Genomic DNA, 27074 nt, shown 5'->3' with positions numbered 1-27074 from the left:
ATAGGGAACTTTCGGGATAGCATTTGAAATGTAAATAAAGAAAATAATAATTAATAAAAATAAATAAATAAAGTTAAAAATTAAAAAAAAAGACACTTTTACCTACTGAAGCATCTTGCCACCAACTTACCACCCCGATGCCTTTTGTTTTCTTGTTTCTTTAAATTTGGCCAATTGTTTTTTTTTTTTTTTTCCTTTCTCTTTTCTTTTCTTTTCTTTTCTTTTCTTTTCTTTTCTTTTCTTTTCTTTTCTTTTTTTGTGTGTTTTTCTTTTGTGCGTGTTTCTGTGTGTGTGTCTGGTGTGTGTGTGTGTGGTGTTGGAGAGCAAACCCAGGACGTCATACAGGCTAGGCTAGCACTCTGCCCACTACACAACTCTGCTACCAACTCAAATATTTTTAATTTTCAATTGCTTTATTTTTATTTTAATTGTAACTAAAATTTCCCTTTCTTTGCATATATTTGCTTGATTGTTGCTGTGGCTCATTTCTAGGACTTTAGCTTATTTTAAATATAAATATAGTTTACTTTTAAGAATTGTTTTGTATTAAGAGTGATAATACACACACACACACACACACACACACACACACACACACACACACAGGTAGCCATAAATAAAAAGTAAAAAGTAAATATATTTTTAAAATAATATGCTACTTCTTTTTCTTTTTTAAGATTTATTTATTATATGTAAGTACACTGTAGCTGTCTTCAGACACTCCAGAAGAGGGAATCAGATCTTGTTAAGGATGGTTGTGAGGCACCATGTGTTTGCTGGGATTTGACCTCTGCACCTTTGGGAGAGCAGTTGGGTGCTCTTACCCGCTGAGCCATCTCACCAGCCCAATATGCTACTTCTTTAGTATGAAATGTGAGACTAGAATTAAATATTTTCCCAAATTGTAAAAATTCCCTCAAAGACATCAACATTTTTTGAGGTTCTCACCCCTTAATGTAAACCTGTCCCCTAATGTGAAAGTTGCTGCTTTCTGTCCCCATCAGCAAGGGACCATGCCTGTTTCATGAAACTGTCATACTCAATGTCCTGACACCACAGGCACTGAAGAGATCAAACGCTGAATTATTTAATAACCCAAAAGATCCCTGATGTTTGGAAAGAGGAATATTTGCTAGAAATTTTTTGTGAAACAGTGAACAAGAGTAATATAAGTTAGGTGTGGTGGTGCATGCAGGCCTGCTGCTTAGGAGAGATGGGACCTCTGTGAGGAGGCAAGGCCAGGCTTCTCTACAGATAGCCCCGCCCACACACCAGGAGGATGGGGGGAGGGGAGGGGAGAGACAGAGTAATGACATAGGCTACTTTTTTAAAAAATGATAGATTTTGATCATGTTTTTTCTGTTTCCTTGCTCCTTCCTAACCCTCCCCTACCCATCCAACTTTATGTTCTTCGGGACTTGAAAAAAGGGAAAGAAAGAAACAAACAAATAAAAAATAAACCCAACAAGAATGAAAATTGAAACAAACAGGCAAAAGACCATTATGATTAAAATACAAAAACAAAAGCCCAAAACAAAGCAAAGGAAACAAAAAGTTCACAAAGATGTGGTTGAGTTTACTTTGTTAGCCAGCTACTACTAGGCTGGTCTGATGTGAAGTATGGCTGCTATCCCCAGTGACACGTACTGGGTTTTCCTGGGTTAATGGGCATCAGTTGTAGTGTCTGCTTCCCTTCTCAGCACTAGGACCCCATCTGTGAAGGTTGTGGGTGCAGACAACTCCCTTTTCTAGGTACCATCTCAGACCATAAGCCGGGGAGCATTTAGAAAGCAACGCTGTGCTCTTGGTTTGTTTTTACTAGTAAGCTTTTCTGTTACAAGTCAAACTCTGCAGTCGTCTCATAGAACTGTTACTTGGGTTAATAAGATAGGGCTCGAAGTGATTGCATCACCATTGCAGGACTGCTCCTGGCTGGGGCAAAGGTACTAAAACTGTGGCATGGAGAGCCAGGAACCTGATGGCTCCTCTGAAAAGCACAGTACTGAAGCCAGTTCCAGATATCATCCTGTCTTGTTACTATTAGCTTCATTTTCTGAAATCCAAGAAATCGCTTCTCAGATTTTGATTCCCTCCTACTTTTAAAGTTGATATTGTTTTGAAGTAGTGACCATGGTTACTAAGAAATAGAGGCTCCTCTGTAACTTTGGTAACCCCAGTCAGCCTCACATCTGGGACCAGTGCCAGCTAGATAAACTAGAAGAGCACAGCTGCCTGTCACTTGTTCTTTCATTAGTGAGCACTTCTCATCAAGTCAGATGTTCTTTGTTGTAGCTAAGGTTTCCACTTAGTTCTTCTCCCAACTCCTTTAGAGACTGGAAGGGGGCTTCCTAGTGCTTGCCCTTCACCTAGGCCTGCTCTGTCTGCAGCCTTTTCTTCTCTTTGTCTCCATTCCTTGCCATCTTTCTCTGAGTAAGTGATAGAAATAGTTGGCATTGGGGGCTCAGGATAGGAGGTAATGGCTTGGATTAGTGGAAAACAAAGGAATGAAATAGAATGAAGAGTTTGATGTAGAGTACCAAGAATCTATTTACCAAGATCAAGAGTCAAGGATTCAGCTCTTATCAGAAAGCCAGAATAAGTGATTTCTAGAAAGCTTGGCAATTAGCATTGACTTAGTGGATGGCACTTTTGACAAGGGAAAGGAAGCCCGTGTGTCACTGAGCATAGAGTACAACTGGAAATCCTATATAAACTCTTGGCTACATCACATTCCCACTCGTATTGGGCTTTTATTTTTCACCATTCTCAGAAATTTAATGAAATGTAATGAAAATCTCAGAAAATTTGAAACTATGCCTTCGTAGTACATAGCTAGGTTTTACACATCTTGTTTTGCCTTAAATGATCTAGACCAATAGTTGGCAAACTAGTGTGTGGAACAGCACCGGCTTTCGCAGCCTCTGTCTTATGAGTAAGGTTTTATTGAGCCATAGTGCCCATTAGTTTGTATACAGACTGTGGCTGCTTTCACATTCAGGTAATAGGGCTGAGCTGTTGTACTCTGTAACCTATAAAACCTAAAGTATTTACTAATTGGCTCTTTACAGAAATGATCCACATCTGCTTTAGAGCAGTGGTTCTCTACCTTCCTAATGCTGTGACCTGTTAATACAGTTCCTCACATTGTGATGACCCCCCAACTATAAAATTATTTTTGTTGCTACTTTATAACTGTAATTTTGCTACTGTTTCGAATCATAATATAAGTACCTGTCTTTTCTGAGTCTTAGGCGACCCCTGGGGAAAGGGTTGGGAACCACAGCTTGAGAACTGATGCTCCAGATGGGTTCTGTTAGGGTGAGACTTGGAGGGGAGTGCATGTTTCCTGTGGTAGCCACTTTGGAATTGCTGTAACAAATGCCAGGGGGAGAATTGTGATGGGAAAAGAATTCATTTGCTTCACTGTTTCACAAGATTCAATACATGGTTGCTTGGGCAGAACCTCATGGCTAATGGAGCAAGGCAGGAGCGTCAAGGGCATGATACTCACTTCAGAGAAAGGTCCCCAGTGTCCCACTCCTTCCAACAAGCCCTACCTTCTGCAGTTTCTAGCCCCTCCCCCAGTCTGTCCCAATTTTGAATCCTTAGTAAAGTAAACCACTCATTATGTCAGAGCCTTCACAATTCAGTGGTCTCTGGAAAGCCCTTTGCAGACACACCCAGAACTGTGCTCTATCTCCTGGGCCTTTCTCCACTAATCCTGTTAACAGTCAAGATTAGGCATCACATACTAGATAGACAAATGGATCTTCCAGGTCTTTATTCTGTTTAAATTCTGGTAGTAAAAAGAAACTTTTATTACTTACTTACTTATTTTACACTCCAGATTTTATTCTCCTCCGGTTCCACATCCCATACCTCCTCCCCAAGGATGTCTCCCCAAGGATGTTCCCTCCACCCCACCCCACCCCGCCTGACCTCTAAATGCCCTGGGGCCTCCAGTCTCTTGAGGGTTAGGTGCATCTTCTCTGAATGAACACAGACCCAGCAGTCCTCTAATGTATATGTGTTGGGGGCCTCATATCAGCTAGTGTATGCTGCCTGGTTGGTGGTCCAGTGTCTGAGAGATCTAGGGGGTCCAGGTTAATCGAGACTGCTGGTCCTCCTACATGATCCCCCGTCTCCTCAGCTTCTTTCAGCTTTTCCCTAATTAAACCACAGGAGTCAGCAGCTTCTGTGCATTGGTTGGGTGCAAACATCTGCATTTGACTCTTTCAGCTGCTTGTTGGGTCTTTCAGAGGGCAGTCATGATAGGTCTCTTTTTGTGAGCATTCCATAGCCTCAGTAATAGTGCCAGGCCTTCCCTTGAGCTGGATCCCACTTTGTGCCTGTCTCTGGACCTACTTTTCCTCAGGCTCTGCTCTATTTCCATCCCTGCAGTTCTTTCAGACAGGAACAATTATGGGTCAGAGTTTTGACTGTGGGATGGCAACCCCATCCCTCACTTTATGCCCTGTCTTTCTGCTGGAGGTGGGCTCTACAAGTTCCCTCTCCCTACTGTAGAGCACTTCATCTAAGGTCCCTTTGAATCCTAGGGGTCTCTCACCTCCCAGGTCTCTGGTATATTCTGGAGGGTCCCCCCCAAAAGAAACTCTAATAAGTACAAATATTACTTAAAACATACTTTGTCATTTCCTGTTTCTACATGTGTTCATAGTTTCTTTTTTTTTTTTTTCAAAAGATTTATTTATTATTATATCTAAGTACACCGTAGCTGTCTTCAGATGCACCAGAAGAGGGCGTCAGATCTCATTACGGATGGTTGTGAGCCACCATGTGGTTGCTGGGATTTGAACTCAGGACCTTCGGAAGAGTAGTCGGTGCCCTTAACCACTGAGCGATCTCTCCATCCCCCGTGTTCATAGTTTCATATGGACTTATTCTAAATCTGTCATCTGCTAAGTGACCCTGGAGTTCATGGTGCTCCAACAGCCTCATTTTAAAGATGGCAAACACTGAGTTCCTTAGAAATTGTCGTATACCTGGTGTCACAGAAGCAGAATTGCTAGTGGCAATTCCTGGGAGTAAAGTGCTGGTTTATTTGGTGACTTGTTTTCTTGTTTTAAAATTTTTCAGCCGTGATACATACAGGCATTTACAGATGAAGCCATGCCCAGTCTGTCTTTAGTTCTAAGTACTACTTAGAAAAGTAAAAAAAAAAAGCTGAAGAGAAGAAAAGGGTTAAATCTAACTGTAACATAACTTTTGCAAGTGTTAGAACGCACATCATTCTTTGGGAAACAGGAGCATGAAGGAGAATGTACAGTTGAAGTATAGGTGCTACTGCAGACAGATCTTCAGATCTCTCTTCCTTCTCCAAGCCTTTTGCATGGTGTGATTCATGTGAAGCAATTACAGAGAAACACGCACTGTATTCACAGTTCCTAAGGAACTTGTAAGAGCAACATTGAAGAACCCAGAGCTCACATTACTGCCAGAAAGTCCTACTAATATGTTTAAATGGTTTCCTTTTGTGAGGAGAACAAATTGTAATTTGTATTTTATAACAGAAGTACTGATTTCTGATTTTATAACTTAATTAAAAAACACTAAGAAAATGAGGTGTATTTTCACTTAAAAAAAAAAAAAAGGTAAAAGAAATACACCAGAAATTATAGCCAACTTCTTCTTATAATCCTGGCAAGGTTTTTGCTATCACAATTGGAGCAAAGTCATTATTTTCCTCAAGATTCAGTATTAAAAAGGCCACTCCCTTTATTGCATCAGAAAACAAAGAATTTCTTATTGCTGCTTCTCTGGGGACCCATTTAGACAAGAGAAATCTGGAGAGAAGCTTGCGCAAAAGATGTGCACCAAAACTAGACTATGCTAGCAGACCCTGGCACCTTTCAGGCCTATTCTGCAGATAATTTAGAAAAACCTTAACCCCAGAATTTTTTTTAATTAGCCTCTGAAGAGTTGTGTAGCTAATTTTTGTCTCCCACTACAATAACTCAGATTTTTTTTTATTTTCTTTCCTTCTACATTTGAAAAGTGCCTTAACTTTTCATAAAAATACAATGAAAATTTACATTCTAGCTTAACATACTTAGCTTAATTATAAATTAGGCTGAAATAAGACCAAGTTCCAATTTTAATGTGTATGATTGATATTTAATCTTTCAGAAATGTAAACCATTTTCATAATTTAATTATTCTTGTTAGTTTTGTATTTTTATTCAAGTTCAGTCTCCAAGTAGATTTGTCTACATGAAAAGAATAGAACTAATCTAATGCTTATTTAAACGTGGAATTCTAAAAAAGTATTTTTACCATCGCTGGCTCATTAGAATAGAAAGTTGACATTATATAATCATAATGATCTGGTTATCACACATCTGAACCTTTGATTACTAGAATAGTCTAGTTGGCTAAGTTGCAAGTTGATTATCTCTATTCTGAAATTCTTGAGATCGGAAGTGTTAGACATTTAGGGTTTTTTTCCCAGACGCTGTAATATTCACATATACACAGTAAGATATGAACATATACACTATGAATTAAAACAGAATTTACTTATATTTCAAATATTATCTTACATTACAGCTTGAAGATAATATTATACAGTATCCTTAAAGCAACTGCATTTAGACTAAGACTCACCATGGTGGCAGGTGTGGAATTTCTTATTTGTGGTTTCATGGGGTTTTATGTGGTTGCTCGAAGAACTTGGGATTTAAAGTATTAGATCTCAGATTTACAAGTTAGAGATACTCAACTTGTAACACTTTTTAGTTCTTGTAAATCCTGGTTCTCTTCCATTCTTATAAGAATCAGATTTTCCAGTAAGGTATGGTAGCATATGCCTACAATCCCAACTTGGAGGTGGCAGCAGGACCATTGCCAAGTTTGAATCCAGCCTAGGAAATTTAGGGTATCCTTGTATCAAAAAGACTATTTTTAAAAGGTGAAGGTATAGCTTAGTGTTGGCGTGTTTTTCTTACATCCATAAGGCAATGGATTCAGTTCCTAGTGCTACTTTGTTTTGAGACTTATTAACATACTTCCAATTTGCTGGATTCTATTACATTTACAGACCATAAATCCATAAGGAGTTTCATGAACCACTTCAGACAATCATTAAACTCTCCTCATAATTTTCACAAAAATTTTGTTCCTGTGGGCATTCTTTTGAGGTAAAAATGTCTCCAGCCGTTACTGGGTTTTTATAGCTAGCCATCAGCAAACAAAGTTAAAAGCCATTCTATAGGCTTCTGGAGTGTCATAGCCTTTCCAAAAGAGTATACAAAGTAGACGTGTTTTCTTTTCTAAAATCACATAATCATAGAATTTAGAATGGTCAACCTCCATTTTCACATTTGAGGAGATGGAAACTCCTGTAAGTTAAAGATATTGAGACTTAATAATTGTTATTTATTAGGGATGTCTGTGACATCCTGGTTGATTGTATTAGTGTCTTTTAGCCTCCCAGATTCTGCAGAAAGATTATTGAACTTTTAACAGTGTAAGAAGCTGTTAGTATTTGAAATTATGCAAAGTTTTGATGGGCAAAGTAGACTCTCTAACCTTTCCCCATTTATTTCATAAAGTGACAGTATGATCTGATGTGTCTTAGAGAGTGGCATATGGAGGCCCTGTGTGGGACAGAGGACAGCTGCAATCTTTATGAGTTTTAAAGAATGTTTTGTCAGTATCTGTGTTGAAGCAAGCTTTTAAGAACAAGCTTATGAGATTTCATGTGTGTGAGCATTTCATCTATTCTCTTAACAAATATTTGTATGTGCACACAGTTACTATGTCAATTTTACTGGCTGATAAAGACTTGTGGGCCTGAGGGTGTAGCTCAGTGGTAGAGCACTTACACCACTTGTTAGGCCTCACTGATTGTTCCTAGTACAAACTGTGCACTCACACACAAGAAATACTTGTAGAAAATGGTAAGCAAACACTGTGCTGCAATTTCTATAGCAGTTTTGTAAAATAGTTCTCGGCATAAAGGTCGTAAACTCACAGACTGTCAGGAATCACAGACATCTCTTTAATGAAATACCAGGCCATTGGCTCCTAAACATTTTGGTTTTGTTGCCAAAATGAAACTTTCTGATTGAAGTTTAAGTCTTAGGTTTAATCCAGTAGTTTTTTAATATTTCAATTTAGAGGTTGTATTTTATGTTGTAACTTACATCCTGGATTTTTATATTTGGTGATATGTGAGAGTATAGTTAGAAGTATTAAAGTATAGTAAATTAACTCAAAGTAATTGTAAATGAACTTGAATTTTAATCATTTTTCATACTTAGAATGGTTTCAAATAATAATTTTATGTTGAATGTGATATTGCACAGGGATAAATGCTGTTGCCATTTTATAGTATTAATTTTACATATTTTAATGCTAGGAACATTAGCCATGTGTATGATAACATTATATGTATTTTCCAATCTCAGTTATTTTGTTAGCTCTTCCAGATGGGACAAGATTTTTCAATATCCTGTCTGTCTTTACAATTCTTCAGCCAGTTCAGCTTATGCAAAGAAATAACCTAGAAGAAATACTCACAATATTATATTCATAGTTTTTACATATTATGTTTTTATTTGTATTTTACTTTATACATTCAGAGTATACAGTTTGTTTCCAAAGGACAATACATGATGAACAACAGTGTTTTAGAAAGAACTTTAAGAAATTAGATTCCATTGTTGTGTGATCCTCAGTTGTGTGCTCTGTTCAGTTTATTCATCATTCCTATGTCCCCTGAGATCTTATTACAACCACCTGGGTTTTGTTTTGTTTGTTTTTTGTTTTGTTTTGTTTTTTTAGTATAGAATAGAGTTTATTCAGGGCTTGAGGATGGAAGTCAAGAGGGCAGTAGAGGCAGAGAAAGGCGGTGGGGGGGGAAGGAGGAGGAAGACGAGGAGGACTAGGAGGAGGACAAGGAGGAGAGGCGGCCATGAGCATGGGGAGAGTGGGAGGAAGGGAAAGCAAGAGAGCAGGATTGGAACAAGAGCGACCACCCGTTTGTAACATCCTCTTTCTTTCCCTAGGTCCACATTCCTCCCCTTCTAAGAAGTTCTTTATTCTTTCTCTTTCCTCATCCCTGTTTACACAAAAGTAGCTGTCTTTATAAGGTTTTGAACATGTTTTTTTAATGAGGAAAGAGTATTAAAATGGAAAGAAATCTTATCTCTTTAAGCTATGAATATATTCGGCAACAATAACCTATAGCAAAGTAAAACCATGTGCCGAGCATGGGACACTTAGATGAGCCTCACCTGTGGAGAATGAAGAGCATGAGGAATGGGAAACAAGAGTTATCCACCCAGTGAATGAAAGGCCACCCCATTCTCTGAAGTTAGCTTACTTTCCTTCTCTCACTCTGGTCCCCAGACATATAATACAGTATCTCAACAGGTTGCGTGAAGATGCCAAAACATGGTGCTTGACAGAAAATGCACTGTTTGTGTAAATAGAGTCATTTTCATTAGAAAACTGTTTTAATAAAGCCAAACCTTAAGTCAAGCTCTTAATATTCCAACATTAACATGATAAAAGTGTGCTTTTCCAGTGTTCCTGATATTTTGTGGTAGATAACCAGAACACCTCTCAATAATGACAAATTTCTCCACATTTTGGGTTTGTCCCCACTCTGGACTCACTCTCTAATGTCATATTCTCAATTTTCCTCTGGAAAATAATTCCTCATCTATCCTAGCTGGGTGAGTAACCCTTGGATGTTCTTGAAGCATCCTAGGCTTACCTCATTAAAGCATTGAGCAAAGTAACTGTCTGTGTGTCTGTTGAACATGGAGACAATGGGACCATAGCTCCTTGAGAGCAGGAAAACTAAGCTCTACTCACTGGTTCATGGCTGAAGCTGAGGGCAGTGCTTGGCACCAAGCAGGTTCTCGGAAGTGCCAGCATCAGCCTCCAGTGGCACATCAACCAGTGCCACGACTGGATGCCAGTGTTTGTACTGCTCCCCGAACATTATTACACCATGTCGCATGAAAGTCAGACACTGACCACCTACTATATGCCCAACATGTACTCAGGGCCTAGTCAATTCTATTTCTATAAAACCCTACAAGTCAAAAAATTAGCCTCGCCGGGCAATGGTAGTACATGTCTTCAATACCAGTACTTAGGAGGCAAAGGCAGGAGATCTCTGAGTTTGAGGCCAGCCTGATCTACAGGGTGAGTTCCAGGATTCCCAGGACTACATTAAATCCCCCCAATAATAATAAGTTAAATAAAAACTAAAAAATTATCCTCCTTTATTAATGAAAAGACAGATTTACACCCAACCAACCTGAACTGAAACCATCACTCCACTGTTGTTCTGTTTTCCCACTATCCATACTGTGTCAACATGAACATGTATGCAATGACTTGGGTTTCTTTTCCTTGCTACAATGTTAGTGAGCAATAAAATGGATTTGTGAATTATCTGAAGAACATAGAGACAAGAGTTAAGATTACTTGCTCTGCAGTCTGATGACTGTTCGGTACAATTCTGCCGCCTACTAACTAGGTGATTGTGGGCAATTCATCTCCTCTGTGCTAGTTTATAAAGTGAGGATAATAGTGGTAGCTATAGAATTGCTGTGAGGGAAATTGGCATATATATGAAGAACTTAAAATCAACTTATAAGTTCTAGAATCAAGTACTGATAGTAATGCTAACAACTAGGACATGTATCATGTACACTACCTGCTTTAGTTTGCCATCTGTTGGTATAATAAAACACTGACCAAAACTAACATGGGGAAGGAAAGAATATACCTAAGCTTACAGGTTATATAAGGCAAGGCAAGAACTAAAAGCAGGACAATGGAGGCAGGACCTAAAGCAGAGACCATGGAAGAATGCTGCTTACTGGCTTGCTCTCATCAGCTACCTTCCTTATACATCCCAGGACTACCTGCCCAGAGTGACACTGCCAACAGAGGTCTGCAGGGGAGGGGTGGAGGGAAAGAGAGAGAGAAAGACAGACAGACAGATGACAGAGAACTTGACTTTCATTTTCTACAGTAATGCAGAGTTTAAAGTCTTTTAGAACTACTATAGAAGACCCAAAGATAGATCCTTGAGTCCTTGCTCATTTAAAAAAAAATTTGAGAGTTCAAATTGATTTCAATGTTCCTTTTCTTTAAGGACTTGGGAAAGCACTGAGATAGCTAATAACTAAAACTATGTGATATATATCGTTAAGGTTATACGCTGAGGAGTACCCCAAAGCAAGCAGGAGCTGGGTCTGTTCTGGTGTCACTTGACATAAGGGTATGCTTTGATCTTTTACAGTCAGCTCTGGCATCCATATCATACCTACCAGTAGGAAATAATGTTTTCCTCTGTAAGTATTCCCTGACTGGCCCTGGAGAAGGTAGAACAGTTGCTATGGATATTTGGAAAGATAAGAAGCAGTTGTTAGGAGACTAAATGTCTTAAGGTAAAGGGGCGGGGCATGAAATCAAGTGTATAAATAAGAGAAAAATCTGGGAAGGATACTGAGGAAAGTCTGAAAAGAGAAAGTTGGAAGAGCAGCCATAAAAGTGTTTACTGTGCTGATAAGTTTTTCTATATGAGGACCAGCCACCGCCTTAAGAAAACCATAAGATTTATAGTGCTAGCCCACACACCTACCATGATGTGCTTGATTGCTTGATGCTTTACAGCATGGTTGGGGAAGAGGTATAAACACTGAGCATGCTGCACACTGGAGTGGCTCTAGGCTGTGAGGATGAGCTTGTAGGCCTAACTGTGGTTGTAAATGTTGGCATTGTTGGGCAGGCCCCAATTGTGTGTTTGAATCTAGATGTTATGATCGGTCTATTCTTTATTTCTGCAGTTTTTGTTTTTACCGTTCATTCATACCCTGTCTTTTTACTTGTTCTCCCAGTTTGTGTCGTCTTTCCCCACGGTGTCGCCATGCTTCTGGAGTTCAGGAGGTACACCCTGCTTTCCTCTGTACTCCTTGGTCACCCCATGTACTACACTACAGCTTCAACGTTAGCGATCCCAGATCAGATTCAACGCTGCAAATCCTCCTCCTTATAAGTCAGCTACACATTTCTCCTTAGGTGTCCTGTTGCTGCCTCATAATTAATGTGTACATAATTGAATTCATTAGCCTTCCCTCAGACATCTGTTATCGACCATATGCCCAGGCTTGGCTAACTGACATTAATAAGCCTCCCATGCCAGCATCGTTGGTATTTCTAGGAGTGTAAATGAAGTTTCAGCTAGAAGATGGCTCTTCACAATGTTGTTGGTTGGTTTGTTTTTAAGATTTATTTTATTTTATGTGGATGAGTGTTTTGTCTGTAGGTATATGCCCTACTTATATGCCTGGTACATGCAGAGGCCAGAGAAGATGTCAGATCCCCTGGCACTAGAGTTATAGATGGTTGTGAGTCACCAAATAGGTTTTGGGAAGTGAACATGGGTCCTCTGCAAGAGTAACAAGTGTTCTGATCTGCTGAGCCAACTCTCTAGCCCCATGATGTTGTTTTTAATAGAAAAAGAAATGGAGCAAATCTAAGTTCTATACATAATTCCATTAATGTGTACTTCATAGTTTTATGATCATTAAAACCAAAGTATGCATTTGTCTGTATTTGTAGAACAGTGAATGTTCAGATACTTGAGTAGTACTAGGTCATGGAGTTGCGGATGACTATTTAAGTCTCTTCATTTACCTGTATGTTCTAGAGTTATGCAGTAAGCATAAATAACTTTGGTAATTTGCATGTGCTGACAGACCACTTCTTTTTGTCACTCGGAGTTCTCGTTGTCCAGGGTCTTGCTCACGCAGCTGTTGCTGTTCCTTGTATCTGGGTACTTCTGTGATCACAACTCTCCATTGCTCAGCTGCCAGGGCCATGTTTAAAAATCACAGCTGGTGCAGTTCTTCCTTTGCTTAACCTTTCTAGTTTAGTTGCTTCGTTTTCAATCACCAGAACCGCCATGAGGGAACATGAATGTTTGTCCTTACTATGCAGACTTTCAGCTACCTGGACTTTAGCGAAGAGTTCATACATTCCAGTCTTAACAAATTGGTTTTCTCTCCTATGGCATTTGAATTGGCAAGCATGGTAGAGCTGAGCTCCACCCCCAGGCCTTAGGTCATCTTTTACCACAGAGTTGGGACGGATTTGGAGCAGGCTGGAGGACAGTGAGCAGAGGAAGGGACAGGGAAGAAGTTGTTGTCCTTGCATTCTGCCTCCACACTGCTCTGGACTGTGCCCTTACTGGGTGATTATGGGTTGTGTGCTTGCTTGCTTGCTGTCTTATTCCTCCTCTATTCTGTGGACAACTTCTTGGATTTCTTTAGAATTTAGTAGGAACAAATATCCAGATAATGAAACTGTATACATTTTCATGTCAGTTTTTTTAACAGCAGATCATGTTAAGAGTGTATTTATTGAAGCATGTCATGCTAGTAGTTCCAGAATATAATTATACTTGCAAATTTTTCGTGCTTTCAGGGAGTTGTAGTGTATTCCAGATGGTCAGATAGCAAAACATAGATGTTTTGTAGTCTTCTCATTTATGATTAAGAATTTGATGTTACTTACTACTTTTACCTTTGTTGTTTTAGTGAACTTAAACCTGAGAAGAATTTAAACTTGTGTTTCAAGCTCTTCTGCAGTCAGTGTTTAATAAGAGTCTTTCATAATCAATTCCTTGCCCCTGTTCCTTGTTTAATTGTGTCAATTTAAGTGCCATTCATATAAGCCAATTGAGTCCTAAGGAGCAGTCCTTTATGAATGGTGTCCTAAATTTATCCTTGCCAAATATTCATTTTAATATGTTTTAGACTTAAAATTAGATGGTAAACCTTCTTGAAAAAAAACTACATGAAATCGAAAAAGAATGATTTTTTTCCCAAACTACTGTGTTTTTTGACCTTTTCCAAGTACTAATATGATCTTAGATTTAAAATTAGTGAAAAGCATGCTTTCAAATTTCACAGTAATAGTAGTGATGGCTTTTCCTTGGCCATTTACACTGTGTTTTCTACCCATCTGGTCTTCCACCTGCTCTCATTTGAAAGTTAGCTTACCAAAGATCTCTAACTTTTGAGCTCAGAACAGAATAAAGTTGATGAATTACAGAGGCCCAGATCTAGAACTCACGGCCTCCCAGACCATTATTTCCCTTTTTAGGGTTTTTATTTTTATTATTTTTAATTATGTATTTGTGAACACACACATAAGGGAAGATGTTTGATACCCTAGAAGCCAGAGTTACAGGTGGTTGTCAGCTACCTGGTATGGGGCTCTGGGAACCCCACTTGAGTCCTCTGAAAAAGTAATACATGCTCTTAAGTGTGAGCCATCTCTCTAGGCCTTGTCTTCGCTAATACAGTGGTTCAATGTAACCACTGTGTGCATGTGAGTTTGTGTGTATGTGTGTGTAGAAAATTTTATATAATTCAGTTCATTAAGCTTATACAACAAATGTGTTGGATAAGGCTTTAGCAAGAAATGTGTTGGGAAATATTAAAAACACAATGGAAAAATTTAGTTCTTCTTTTAATTGTATGTTTTTATTTTTTAAAGTTTTTAAACACTTATTGTAATTTTATATGTATGAATGTTTACCTGAATTTATGTGTACCATGTGCATGTAGAAGCCAGAAGAGAGTGAATCCTTTTGACCTAGAACTATGGTTGGCTTTGAGCGATCATGTGAGTGCTGAGACTTGATCCTGAGTCCTCTGTGAAGGTGGCAACTGCTCTTAACTGCTGAGCCATCTCTCTAGCCTTTCTTGGGTATGTTTTAGAGAGTTCTGCTCATTTACTTGTCTTGCATATATGAAATTTTGATTTTTATACAAAAGGTAAGCTAAGCTGAGTGTCATTTTGAGTGACTTATTTATCCTAGGATCCCACTGAAGTAAATGCCTTTACACCTACAAGATGACATTTGGAGAAAAGAGAATGAGATTTGGTAATAAAAGTTGAGATATCATTATGTATGACGTTTTAAAGCCATTCTACTAAGATGTATCTGTAGATGACACAACTTAGAAAATAGAGCTCTGCTTTGTAGGAAGGTATGTCTGCATGGTACTTGAGAAGAAATGTTAGTTTTAATACGCCATATTGTCTTTTTTCTGGTTAACTGAAATAGATGATTTTTTTTCCTCTGTAGAACTGCGTTTCTATCTTCAACCTGAATAATGAATTGGAAAGAATCCTTACCATGAGTTTAGGGGGGTTTGCTTGTCCAGCTGGAATACTGCATTTAAAAACCCAATGTTGAAACATTTAGAAAATTGGTTTGTTTTTTGTTTTTTGTTTTTTGTTTTTTTTTTTTACAGGAGAGGAAATAGTTTCCTTAGCTCTCATCCACTTACTCAACTGAACTCTTGTGGGTATCTTGTTGATGAATGATAACTTCCTTTTTTAGGGAAGTTCCTGCTAAAAGTGTAAAACACACACATACAGAAAATATTCAACACTCTACAGATCAATACAGAATATTTTATTCAAGATATTTACTACGAAGGAAAATGGTACCTCTGGGGTTTTAAACAGACTCTTGGATTGGATCCATGATTGGATAAAAGAGGAGTAGAAAGGGTTGAGAAGAGTAGGGGTCAGTGAACCTTTTCTGTAAATGACCAGATGGTAAAGATACAGATATTGCTGACTGTGCAGCAGCGACTCAGCACAGCTGGTGGAGGACAAAATTAGCCAGAGCCAGTAGCAGATGAAAACGACTGTATTGCAGCACACTTAGCTTGCAGCATTAAAACTGAGCCTTGGTTCTGTGTGTGTGTGTGTGTGTGTGTGTGTGTGTGTGTGTGTGTGCGCGCGCGCGCGTGCGCATGTGCCATTAAACACTGATCTTTATCTCTCCAGCCATATACAAAAGTGTAAGAGGCATTGATGATCCCTGCTCGGCCTAGGGACAATAGTCCAGTTTTTTGTGACCCCGGTTAGAGATTAGGACCCTGACAGTGGAGGATGGACAGCACTGGTGCTTACATGGGCCGTGTTGATTTCAGACATGCCAAGGGAAAAGTTGCCCAGCTAACTACAGATTGTAAGTCTTGGTAATCCTTTAACCGTTACTTTGTTATCATCTCTATCATTTGATTCTTTTGATTGATTTCCAATTTTAGTTGTTTTCTTCTTTAGTTCCTTTCATCTTTTTTGCTTTGTTTTTTTTAGATTTTTATGAGCAAAACTTAAAAATCTGCTTTTGCTTAAAATAAGAATTTAAGGAAATGATATCTTCCCCCTTGTTAATTTTTAACATGATATAATTTATATTTTGTTATCATTTTTCATTATCATTTTAATTTTTTCAAATTCTGTTTTTGTTTATTATTTAAAATGTGTTAATTTTAAACTTTTAAAGCTTTGGATTTTTTTCTAGATGTTACGTTCTGCCTTTTAATTTATTTCAGTTGTATTTACCATAGTCCAACTAGTTTAATACCTTTAAACTTACTTTACCTGCTCAGTATGTAGTCCTTACTGGTGAAATGTCTATATGTACATGAAAGTAGTTGTCTGCAATTGTGAGGTCAAAAAAAAAAAAAAAAAAAAGGTTAGTCAGGTGGATGGAAGGGGTGGATGTCAGCCAGACCGCCTAAGTTGTTTCTGTTTTGTTCCGGAGGCATCAGTCCTTCTGTCAGTTGCTGAGAGAAGGACTTAAAATCCTCCAGTTACAGGCCAGCAGGATGGCTCAGCAGGTTGAGGTTCTTGTGTGCAAAGGCCTACATACCTGAGTTCAGTGCCCTGTCTCATGCACGTGCAAGAGAGATCAGCTCCTGAAAGTTATTCTCTCATCTCCACATGTGCACTTTGGCAAGCCAGCACCTGCTCTTACACATGCACGCACACTCAGTGGGGGAGTGGCAGGGGCAGGGAACTTTGAAAAAAAAAAGAAAGAAAATTCTCTGTTATCCTGGTATATTTCTTTTTTTCTTCATCTATTTAGTATACTTTTGTTATATTTTTAAGCTCTGCCACTACAGGCTATGTTGGAAGGAAACCTCGAGTGGTAGGTATGTGAATTCAGGATGTGATTTCTTTGTGGAAAACTGCTAAGGTGTGATTGAGCGCTGATTAGGAATGTGACATTGTGAGGCAGACTAAACACATGGGTCAGATCTGTGGTTGAAGTGCTTCGGAATTGGATTGCTAACAGTATGGAATGCAGTGAACATGCTATCTGTCTGATATAATAGAAATAGTAGGAGATAGGTATTCTGACATCTGTGGTGGTTTGTATATGTTCAGTCCAGGGAGTGGCAGGATAAGTAGGTGTGGCCTTGTTGAAGTAGGTGTATCACTGTGGATGTGGGCTTAAGAGTCTCATCCTAGCTGCTTGGAAGTCGGTCTTCCACTAGCAGCCTTCAGATGAAGATGTAGAACTCTCAGCTCTGCCTGCAGCAGGACTGCCTGGATGCTTCCACATTCCTGCCTTGATGATATTGGGCTGAACCTGTGAGCCTGTAAGCCAGCCCCAATTAAATGTTGTCCTTATAAGACTTGCCTTGGTCAGGTGTCTGCTCACAGCAGTAAAACCCTAACTAAGACAACGTCTATCTGCTTATAACCGCAACATTCAAGAGGATGAGGCTGAAATCAGCTATAAATTCAAGGCCAGAGAGAGATACATGGAGATGGTAAGGGTATGGTAGTGACTTTGAGTGATAGAGATGAGAATTTTCTTTTTGGCTTATTAAATATATATTTATTTATTTATTTATTTATTTATGTATTTATTTATGTATTTATTTATTCTAAATTTTTGAGACAGGGTTAATTTTAGGCTAGACTAGCCTCAGATTCATCAGGTAACTGGGGCTGGCCTTAAACTTCTGAGGAGGCTGCCTCTATCTCTCAAATGCGTGAATTACAAGTATGTGCCACCACACTCAGTTGTACTGAGCTGAGGATGAAACCCGGGCTTCCTGCATGTTAGGCTAACCGTCGACTAACTGGGCTACATCCTCAGTCCCCAGGATATTTCCTGGATATCCAAATGTAGGCATTATATAAATAATAAGTTCACGATTGATGGAAGAGTATTAGGATTACTGAAATAATTTTGGAGTTAGATTTTTCTTTATAGGATCAGTAGAGCACTTGCCCAGTGTCTGTGAGGATATGAGTCCTCAATATAAAATATAAAAGAGTAAAAAATAGCTGTTATATGTGGTCTCAGCTGAGATGTCCCTTTTACTTATAAACTTTGTTTAGTCACCCAATCGAAAGTTAAAGAACAATAGAGGCGTTGCCTCTCTTGTTTGTGGCTGCATTCCCAACATTTGACACAGTGCCTACCACATACTGAGTTCTTAGATATCTGATGATTAAAATACTGTTACCCAAACAAAGGATGTATGCTTAGTAAATTAAATATATAATTTACTTTTAAAATACCTAACTAATAGCAGCCATGTATTTTGTTAAAGTCGCAGGACAGGCTTCAGTTTATTCTTCGTCTTCCCACCCCCAGGGACTTTGCATGTTGCTGTGTAGAACAGTTAAGTGTGACCATATGGTAACACACCTTGTTACATGACTGGAACTTTTCACTCCATAAAGATGGAGTTAATTACCAAAGCCTCTAAGTATATACGGTGATCACACCTCCACGTCAAAAGGTAATTTGTAATTTTGATATATGAAAAGTGAAATAGAAATACCTAAATAGAAATAATTTTATGCCTTAATGAGTATGTGCTACCTTTAGGTGCAAAGAGGAGCTTTGTGTGTAAAACTGGCTTTGTCAATTAACAATATGGTATAATAGATATAAGTGGCTTAAAGAAAAAAAATCAACACTATAAACACACATCTGATAAATATCTGCTAAATTTAACTATTCAATAATGTGATTTAATTTTGGTTTTGTTCTAGCATTTAATAAAATTTCTTCTAGCCTGTATTGATAATTATGATTCCTGAACAATGTTTTGGTTTTATTTTTGTTTGAGATAAGGTCTCATTATGTAGCCTTGTGTAGCCTGGAACTTACTGTGTATACCTAGGTGTCCTCAACCTCATAGAGATCCTCTTGCCTCTGCCTCCTGAATGCTGAGATTAAAGATGTGCACCCCAGGGCTTCCCTGTGATTGTGTTCTAGCCTGATATGGGTGGGCCTTGCTGCCTAGCTACTCTCTGACTTGGTAGAGCTAAATCCTTACAGTTTAGATGTTAGGGTTAGTTTTCAGTTACTTGAAGGTGTACTCAGCCCCTAGCTAGGTGTTTTTGTTTTCTCTTACCTTGTGGGAAAAGGAAAGGCGTAGGAGGACAAGAGAGGGGACAGAGATTACATTGTACAGGGAAGCTCAGAAATGGGCTTTCTCTAGGTTGTAGGGACTCACCCAGTTACTAACTTACTTGTTTTCCTTTCTCTCTGTGTTCTCAGATTTACACTATCCACGTGGAAGCTTAGGGATTTGTGGGGAAAGATAGCAGTAAATACAGCCACCCAGCAAATGTGTGCATTTAAGGTGTGACTAAGAAAAGAAAGTCTGAGGAACAGACTCCCAGCAGAGGCTATATCGGGATGGAGAGGAAAAAGACTGGGGAGGACAGGTGACTAAAGCAGAGGATAATCTGAGGAAGTGGGCTGGGAGTGAGGCTGGGACCCCAGGAAAGAGAATGTGCAGTAATGGAGTATCAGATCTCATGCGTGTGCACTTGAGATTTCTTTTTTGACAAACTAAACTGTTTGTTTGTATGTATGTGGTGTGAGAATGGAAGATGATTTCAGTGCAATACTGTGTACATGTTGGGTTGAAGCAATTGTGGGGTATAATGATCCTTTTTGAGAAGGGAGAAAAGAAGAACATGCATGTAAAAAGAGAGTGGAAGAATTTGATAAAAAGTTAGTTGTCAACCAAGGCTTAAAATTAATATTATTATTTTTTTAAAGCCAGAAGGGATTAGGGGTAAAGGTGCATCTAAGCCTGACAACTTGAGTTCTATCTCTGGGATCTACATGGTAGGAGAGAATATATGTGAGCTGTGGCATGCACACATGCCCCCCAACACACAGTAAATAAATGTAAAGCAATTAAAGCAGAGGAATGCAGATGTGGAACTTAGTAGAGCATAAAAATAGTATGAATAGTCTTTTGAGACCAATCTCTAGGCTGAATGTGCTTATGTTATATCTAGAATTAATAATGCTGGAATTTACTAGTCTGAAACTTTCTGTATTTTTTCACATAAATGTTAGAATGGATGAAATACTCATTAATCTTTTAGTCTTTGTAGTTGATATGTAGACTGATGACACAATTTTGACTGTAAATTTATAATCTGTCTTTTTAAAGAGTAGATGAGAAATGGAATTCAATATTTTTTTAAAAAGTACTCTGGATTGATTCTTTGTATACATTTTAAAACCTAGAATATAAGCATCAGTATCTTCCTTGAAGCATAGTGAGAACGTAAAACAAGATATGAAAGTATGTAAGTCTTCTGAAACAGAAAATACTATGGACTATTAAACTGATGAGTCATGTGAAAACTGTGATGCGAGAGTTGGGAAATAGCTTAGTGGGTAAGAGCTGCATGGGACGATCTGAGTTTGAATCCCTAGCACTCATGTTGGGAGAAGAAAAGAAAAGAAAGCCAGCCAGGCATGGTCACCAGTATCTGAGATCCCCAGCACTGGGGAGCAGAGGTAGGTTCATCCTAAGGACTCACTGACTAAGAAACATGGTCAGCTTCTAGTTCAGGAAAAGACCTTTCTCAAGGCAATAAAGTAGAAAGCAGCTGACATCTCTGGCCTTCCCTGGATGTACACACCCCTCCGCACACTCACATTCACTAGACACAGACAGCATACAGCAGGCACACACACACAGGTCTTTATGGAAAATAAGGTGGTTTATATCAGTTATTGGAAGGTGGCTGCCAAGTAGAAGGGTTAAAACTCAGTTAAGGTCTGCTTAATCATGTTTATCATATGCCATATGCTCTTTTAAGTCATTTAAAAATATTAAATGTTTCTTCTAAAACTTCTTGGCTAAGTACAAGTATTCTATCCAAGATTAAAAGTACAGGGTCAAAAAGTAACATAGAATAGTTGGACTTGGGCTGGTGAGATGGCTCAGTGGGTAAGAGCACCCAACTGCTATTCCAAAGGTTCTAAGTTCAAATCTCAGCAACCACATGGTGGCTCACAACCATCTGTAACGAGATCTGACTCCCTCTTCTGGAGTGTCTGAAGACAGCTACAGTGTACTTACATATAATAAATAAATCTTTAAAAAAAAAAAAAAGAAGAAGAAGAAGAAGAAGAAGAAGAAGAAGAAGAAGAAGAAGAAGAAGAAGAAGAAGAAGAAGAAGAAGAAGAAGAAGAAGAAGAAGAAGAAGAATAGTTGGACTCTAGACTCGATAGTTTTAACCCTATTCCTATACTTCCTCAGTTGTAAGAAAGGAGTCCAGGTGCCCATAGGCAGATGTTAATAGTTCGGGTTTTGTTCATTTATGACACTATTGTGAGGTTGTATTGTAACACTAGTCTAGAATTTAATAATGCATTCTATTGTTGGGGGACATTTTTGGGTGTTCCCATTTTTACCATTACAAATACTAGGATGAACATTCTTCACTTTCCTTACTGCTCATGTGCCTGAGAGAATTATTGCTGACTCACTGTAGGGTCATACCACTTACAGAGCATGCTTAGATCACATTTTTAGTAGGATTCCCCTTGGAACTTTTCCTTTGTATACAGATCAGCAGTTTGTATCAGTTCAAATATAATACAATTGTATTTTTCTAAAAATTCTCTAGATTCACTCAGATATTTTTTAATCTGTGAAGGTTCTATGTCCCAGTATAGAGGAATGCCAGGGCCAGGAAGTGGGAGTGGGTGGGTTAGTGAGCAGGGGGAGAGGGCAGGTAGGGGGTTTTCAGAGGGGAAACCAGGAAAGGGGATAACATTTGAAATTTAAATAAAGAAAATATCTAATAAAAAATTTGAAAACATGTATGAAGAAATGTTTTTGAAAGAAATTGCAAGATTTTCATAAGTGAATTCTCTAATCATAAAATTAAATGAATCTTTTAAAGAAATATAAAAGGGAAACTAAAAAATGTCATTCTGTTGTAAAAAGTAAAAAACTTTACTTTTAAAATCTTTATTACCAAATCTCCTCTCTACAGAGGTACTACTAATAAGGCAAGTGACTACATACTATAACAAAACCAAACTTTACTTACTTCTGAATTATGATACTCTGAATATTAATATAAATGATTTTATTTCCATTTTATTTATATCAATTTCAACTTGAGTTTAGGGAATACAACAGTTTTGTCATTATTAATAGAAATAGCATTATTTCTCATGAAGAGTTTGTTTCTTCTAAGAAAAATCTGCCTTTGCATTATTTTTCCTATATCGTCTTTTCTAAAATGTATTTGGTAAAAAAAATTAATAAGAATAGTATGGAATCATAATTTTATGCTACTGAAAACTGTTACAATTTCCACAAAGTACTAATGATTGGTTTGTGGCTGCTTGCTGCTGAATGACAGACAGCATAGTTCATCTAAGCTATTAGTCTGAACACAGTGGGAGTTGGTACTTACTTTTTTCATTTCTACCCTGTTTGTTTTCTGCTGCTGTGATAAAATACTATAACAAAAAGACAACTTTAGAAAGAAAGGCTATATTTTAGCTTATGGTCCAGAGCCCACCATAGCTGGAAAGGCATGATAGCCAATAGACAGAGTGTGCAGCAGAGCAGGAAGCTGGGTGGCCATACTTGTATTCAACACACAGGAAGCAGAGAAATAGAACAGGACGTGGAGCAAGGCTAAAAGTCTGCCACAATGACATACTTCCTGTAGCAAGGCTCCACCTGCCTAAGGTTCTGTAGTGGGGACCAAATGTGATCCACAAGCCAGTGGAGGACATCTCTTACTCAAACCAGCACACACTCACAGCAGAAAGGATATCCTGAGGAAAGAAAAAAAATGGCTTATAGTGAAAATAACCTTGAATCTGTAGTAATTTGTTACAATAATGCGAAATGCTTATATTGTACATTTTATTAATAACAAATGACTTCTACGGTGCCTAACAGTTAATATAACTGGATAAGAGAATAATCCACTGATCTTAGAGATAAGTTTCTTTTAATTCATTACTAAAGAACACTGCAGCTTCTTTTGATAGCCATCTCATAAATCAGCTGTTGTTAATGGAAGGAAGCATTTTTGCTGCTTTTTCTAAAAGTCAGAATTCATAGTGCTAGCTGTGTGTATAGAGAGGCATTGTTTTCTTCTGTGTCCCTTCCAGTCAGATTCTTGCCCAGGGCTTACTGCATATCACAGCTGCTTAAAGTTTTCATTTAGCCAATAATTTCACTTACTAGCTGTTTTGTTTGTTCATTTCTTTGTTTTTTGCAAGACAGGGTTTCTCTGTTTAGCCCTGGCTGTCCTGGAACTCACTCTGTAGACCAGGCTGCTCTCGAACTTAAGAGATCCACCTGCCTCTGCCTCCCAAGTGCTGGGTTTAAAGGTGTGCACCACAACTGCCTAGCTTACAGTTTTTTAAAGACTGTCAGAATGGTGTGTTTTAAAATTGTCAAAGCTAAGATGTTTAAAACATATGAAACAAGATTTTAAATGTTCTAAAATAAAGTAACAGTCATTCTTAATCCAGGAAACATGGTAGTATGTGTAGGTATTGAGTATTGGTCCCTTTCTAAATCACATTTAAGATAACATCAGCAAAAATAAAATCAATGAGGAGTTTTTAAAGTCAAAATTAGAGAAAGAGGAAAATGTAAGCAACCATCACAAAGATTTTAAGATAGGAAACAGCCTGAATACCAATAACAATCATGTGAAACCTAAGAAAAACCAGTTTCAAGAGGAAAAAGAGAAGAACTAGTTAAATCTGTAGTGGTTATTCTTCAGAGGACATTTACTCTGAAGGGTAGGGGCAAAGGCTGCCTGTTAGGGCAGAGTGTTCTGTGGGGGAGAACTTGGTGTTTGGAGGTACACGGGGCAGGACCTGGCCACTAACATGCCTCAAAGGGCTTATATCCCCCCCTTGCTTATTATTGATAAGTAATCAGGGGCCAGGAAAGGGGAGTGATGTTATTGTTAGACTGCTTCCTGCTGAATGGGGGTTTCAAAGTCCTTTAAGTGAACTTGACCTTCATTATCAGCATATAATCAGGAGTCCCAGGCCTCTGGCTCAGTATCTAGGGGTTGGTAATCCTGTAATAGCAGCTGATTAAAAGTCTGATTAAAAAAAAAATCTTTGGGTCTGTTGTTGAAGAAATCTAGGCAAGAGGTTTATGAGGCAGTCTGTGACTAGTAGGATTAAGAAAAGGAGGAGAAAGGGGGTTTAAGAAGGGAAATAGCCAATTCCATGTTAGACAGTGGAGGAGTCACTGGCCAGAGACATGGAGCTGTTTTGTACATTTTTGGAGATCCATCTGGAATTGTTGGATCTTTTCTTTTACTGTACCTGACTAGTTGACATAGAAGGAACATTTCTCCCTAGGAAGAAACAAAGACCACGTCTCTCTACTTTCAGTAAATCTAATCTTTGCTGATTTTATAGCACCACAGTGGCCAGTGAGTCTGTTTATCCCTGGAGGGTAAGGATGTTCTGAGCTACCTGTTGGAGATCCTGGATGAACCTGGGTGAAAACTGAAGGTAAATACTAGGGGAGTAGTCAGTCCTGCCGCTCCAGTGGTGACGACAGCAATTATTGTACCAAAGACTACAAGAAAGGGTAGGACCTCATGCCATGCCACTAGAAACCCTGTGATGGGAATCAGCAAGTGTCCTTTATAAGGTAACACTCATAATTTTGGAAAAAGAAACAGCAGGGCACAAGTCTTAGGCCACCCATCAGGTAGGCAGTGATAAACTTGAGTGCCACCAATAATCAAAGCATGTGAGTGTTCAAACATAAGGGCTGATGGCAGTGCTCAGAGCTAAAGTAGTGTTATAGTCTGAGGGATCCAGTGTGCCTGTAAAGTGAATCTCTAAGGAGTTAAGACAGTCTGAGATACCGAAGAGAAATGGGAGAGATAAGGGGTGGCTCAGGACAGTTACAGACAAGGTGAGACAATCTAGTAGTCCAATGGGTATGGCTAAATTCGTGATCACGAGTTTGACCTGGGAGGAGCATACAACCAGCACTCTCCAAAGCTGCCAGGCAGAGTAGTATTCATTAGCTGATATAAAATTAGGATCACCTAAATTTGTCTCATGTTTTTTTGCAGGACCAATATTAACAACCTCTTTAAGTTTCTGGCCACTTTGTACAGTAATCTTCCTTTTGGTCATGGAGAAAACAGGCATAGGGGAAACCTTCAGAGAAAGAGAGATGGATAAGGGTGTTGTAGGCTAGTGGATCAGCCTTTGGCAGCCTGATAATAGAGCAATTTCCTGGCTCTGTTAGGATGGGCTGTTGGTTAGAGGTAGAGATGTCTCTTGAATGTTAAACATCCTTGTAAGTGCTACCCTGGACAGGTGTAGAAATACAAGAGACTAGTGCAAGTTTAGATACAAATGATTTTCAGATCATTTGATTGTGCAGTGGCAGAAGCTGTCACCACAGAAAATTGAGCATGTCAATTTTGGCCTTTGAAATATACTGAGGTCAGGCTGTTTATAGTAACAGAATGAGACCTTAATAAAATCTGAGTCCATGAACGGAGAGAGGAAGGGTCACACTGTACAGGATGGATAAGCTCCAAGGTGAGTTGAGAGATCTAGGAGGGCATAGAGTAGCTGTGAGCCTTCTAGGACAGAGCTAGGAGATAGGAGGAACAAGGTTGCAAAGGCAGGGAAGCTTTGAGGCTTAGGAGGCAGTTCCTATGGGGAGGAAACAAGGAAACAGGGAGTTTGGTTCCAATAGAAAGAGATAAGGAGCAGGGTCTTAATAACTAGACTTGCCTATGTTGTGGGGTCTAGACCTGAAAGAGGACATTTATAGAGTAGATTAGGAAAGATGGATGGTTGGAGCAGGAGGAGGGAAGGAGAAACTGAAGAGATGGACTCTAGAATATGGAACCAAATATGATGGGTGGCAAAAGCCAGCAGAAACAATTTGTCTGTACACACCTTAAGAGAGTCCAGTCAGCAACTTGAGTCAGTTAGAAATGTTGAGACGTGGGTGTGGCTGAAAGGTAAGTATGCATACCTAAGGTAATGCTGCCTGAAGAGAGAGACCTCAGAAAGGGACTGGCACTTGGAGACCCTGCTGGATTAGGAGGAGGGACAGGTGGCAAGAAGAGAAGCAGTGGTACACAACTTGAAGGCTAACCTCTGATTGGCATGGAAGAAGATGCACGAGGTGTAACTCTAATACCTTATTAAACAGGCATTGTTTTTAAAATTCTTTTATAAACTGAATCCACTGACCAGAAAGCCTAGCAATAAATTCTGAGCCCTAGCTGTCACGGCAGCCATAGAAAGCAGTGTTAACAATGGTGGCTTGTGGCTGGCAGTGGCAAAGAAGGCAAAATCAAAACAGAAAGCTCACACAGTCAAAGATGACCAGTGAGAAACAAAACACATGGTAGCACTATCATTCATACATTCATCTGGTTCTGACCGGTTTCCAACTCGCTTATAACAAAACAGATACACCAGAAAACAGACACTGATCTGCACACAGAACTTTCCAAATAACCAGAACCAGGTGGGTGGACTGCTTTTCACCTTTTGCCCTGACTGGGAGGGAAAGGTTTTTGTAATTGAATGAGAAGGGAGTGATGTTTGGCTATCGAGGGTTTGGGGTGTCCTATACCTGAAAACAGAGGAATGAGGAGAGGACCAAAAAAGTAGCCCCAGTATCCAGAAGGCAGGTGATGGATGGCCTTGATTCTGTGATGACTACCCAAAGCTCCCTGTTGGAGACTGGGGTGGTTGGAGTCTAGGCCTACTTCAATCATTCATGGCCAGACTTAGGAGGTCAGCTGTAGGGTAATTTGGGCTTGATATTGTCATGCCATAAAGGACACAAGGACAGTCAGTGTCCCAATGTCCCTGTTAATAGTACCATGGCATGGCCAGAATGGTTTGAAAGGGTTTGGGCAGACTGGAGCAGTGACCCTCC

The 27074-nt window shown here is 39.0% G+C and overlaps 1 protein-coding gene across 9 annotated transcripts in view; it reads left to right on the top strand.

Moving 5' to 3' along the window:
* The window catches only part of Ncoa1 (nuclear receptor coactivator 1), a 230840-nt gene that overhangs the window by 89407 nt on the left and 114359 nt on the right, over positions 1 to 27074 (top strand). Inside the window, exon 4 of one of the 9 annotated variants that reach the window (XM_029540759.1) lies at positions 24563 to 24658. The exons of the other annotated variants lie outside the window; for them this stretch is intronic. The gene's annotated coding sequence lies outside the window, so the exon portion shown is untranslated. The remainder of the gene's footprint in view (positions 1 to 24562; positions 24659 to 27074) is intronic. 9 annotated transcript variants of the gene reach the window in all.

This window comes from Mus pahari, chromosome 7 (assembly GCF_900095145.1).
Source record: "Mus pahari chromosome 7, PAHARI_EIJ_v1.1, whole genome shotgun sequence".
NCBI lineage: Eukaryota > Metazoa > Chordata > Mammalia > Rodentia > Muridae > Mus > Mus pahari.
The sequence above is the reverse complement of the archived record's forward strand: the minus strand, read 5'-3'. Positions and strand labels throughout refer to the sequence as shown.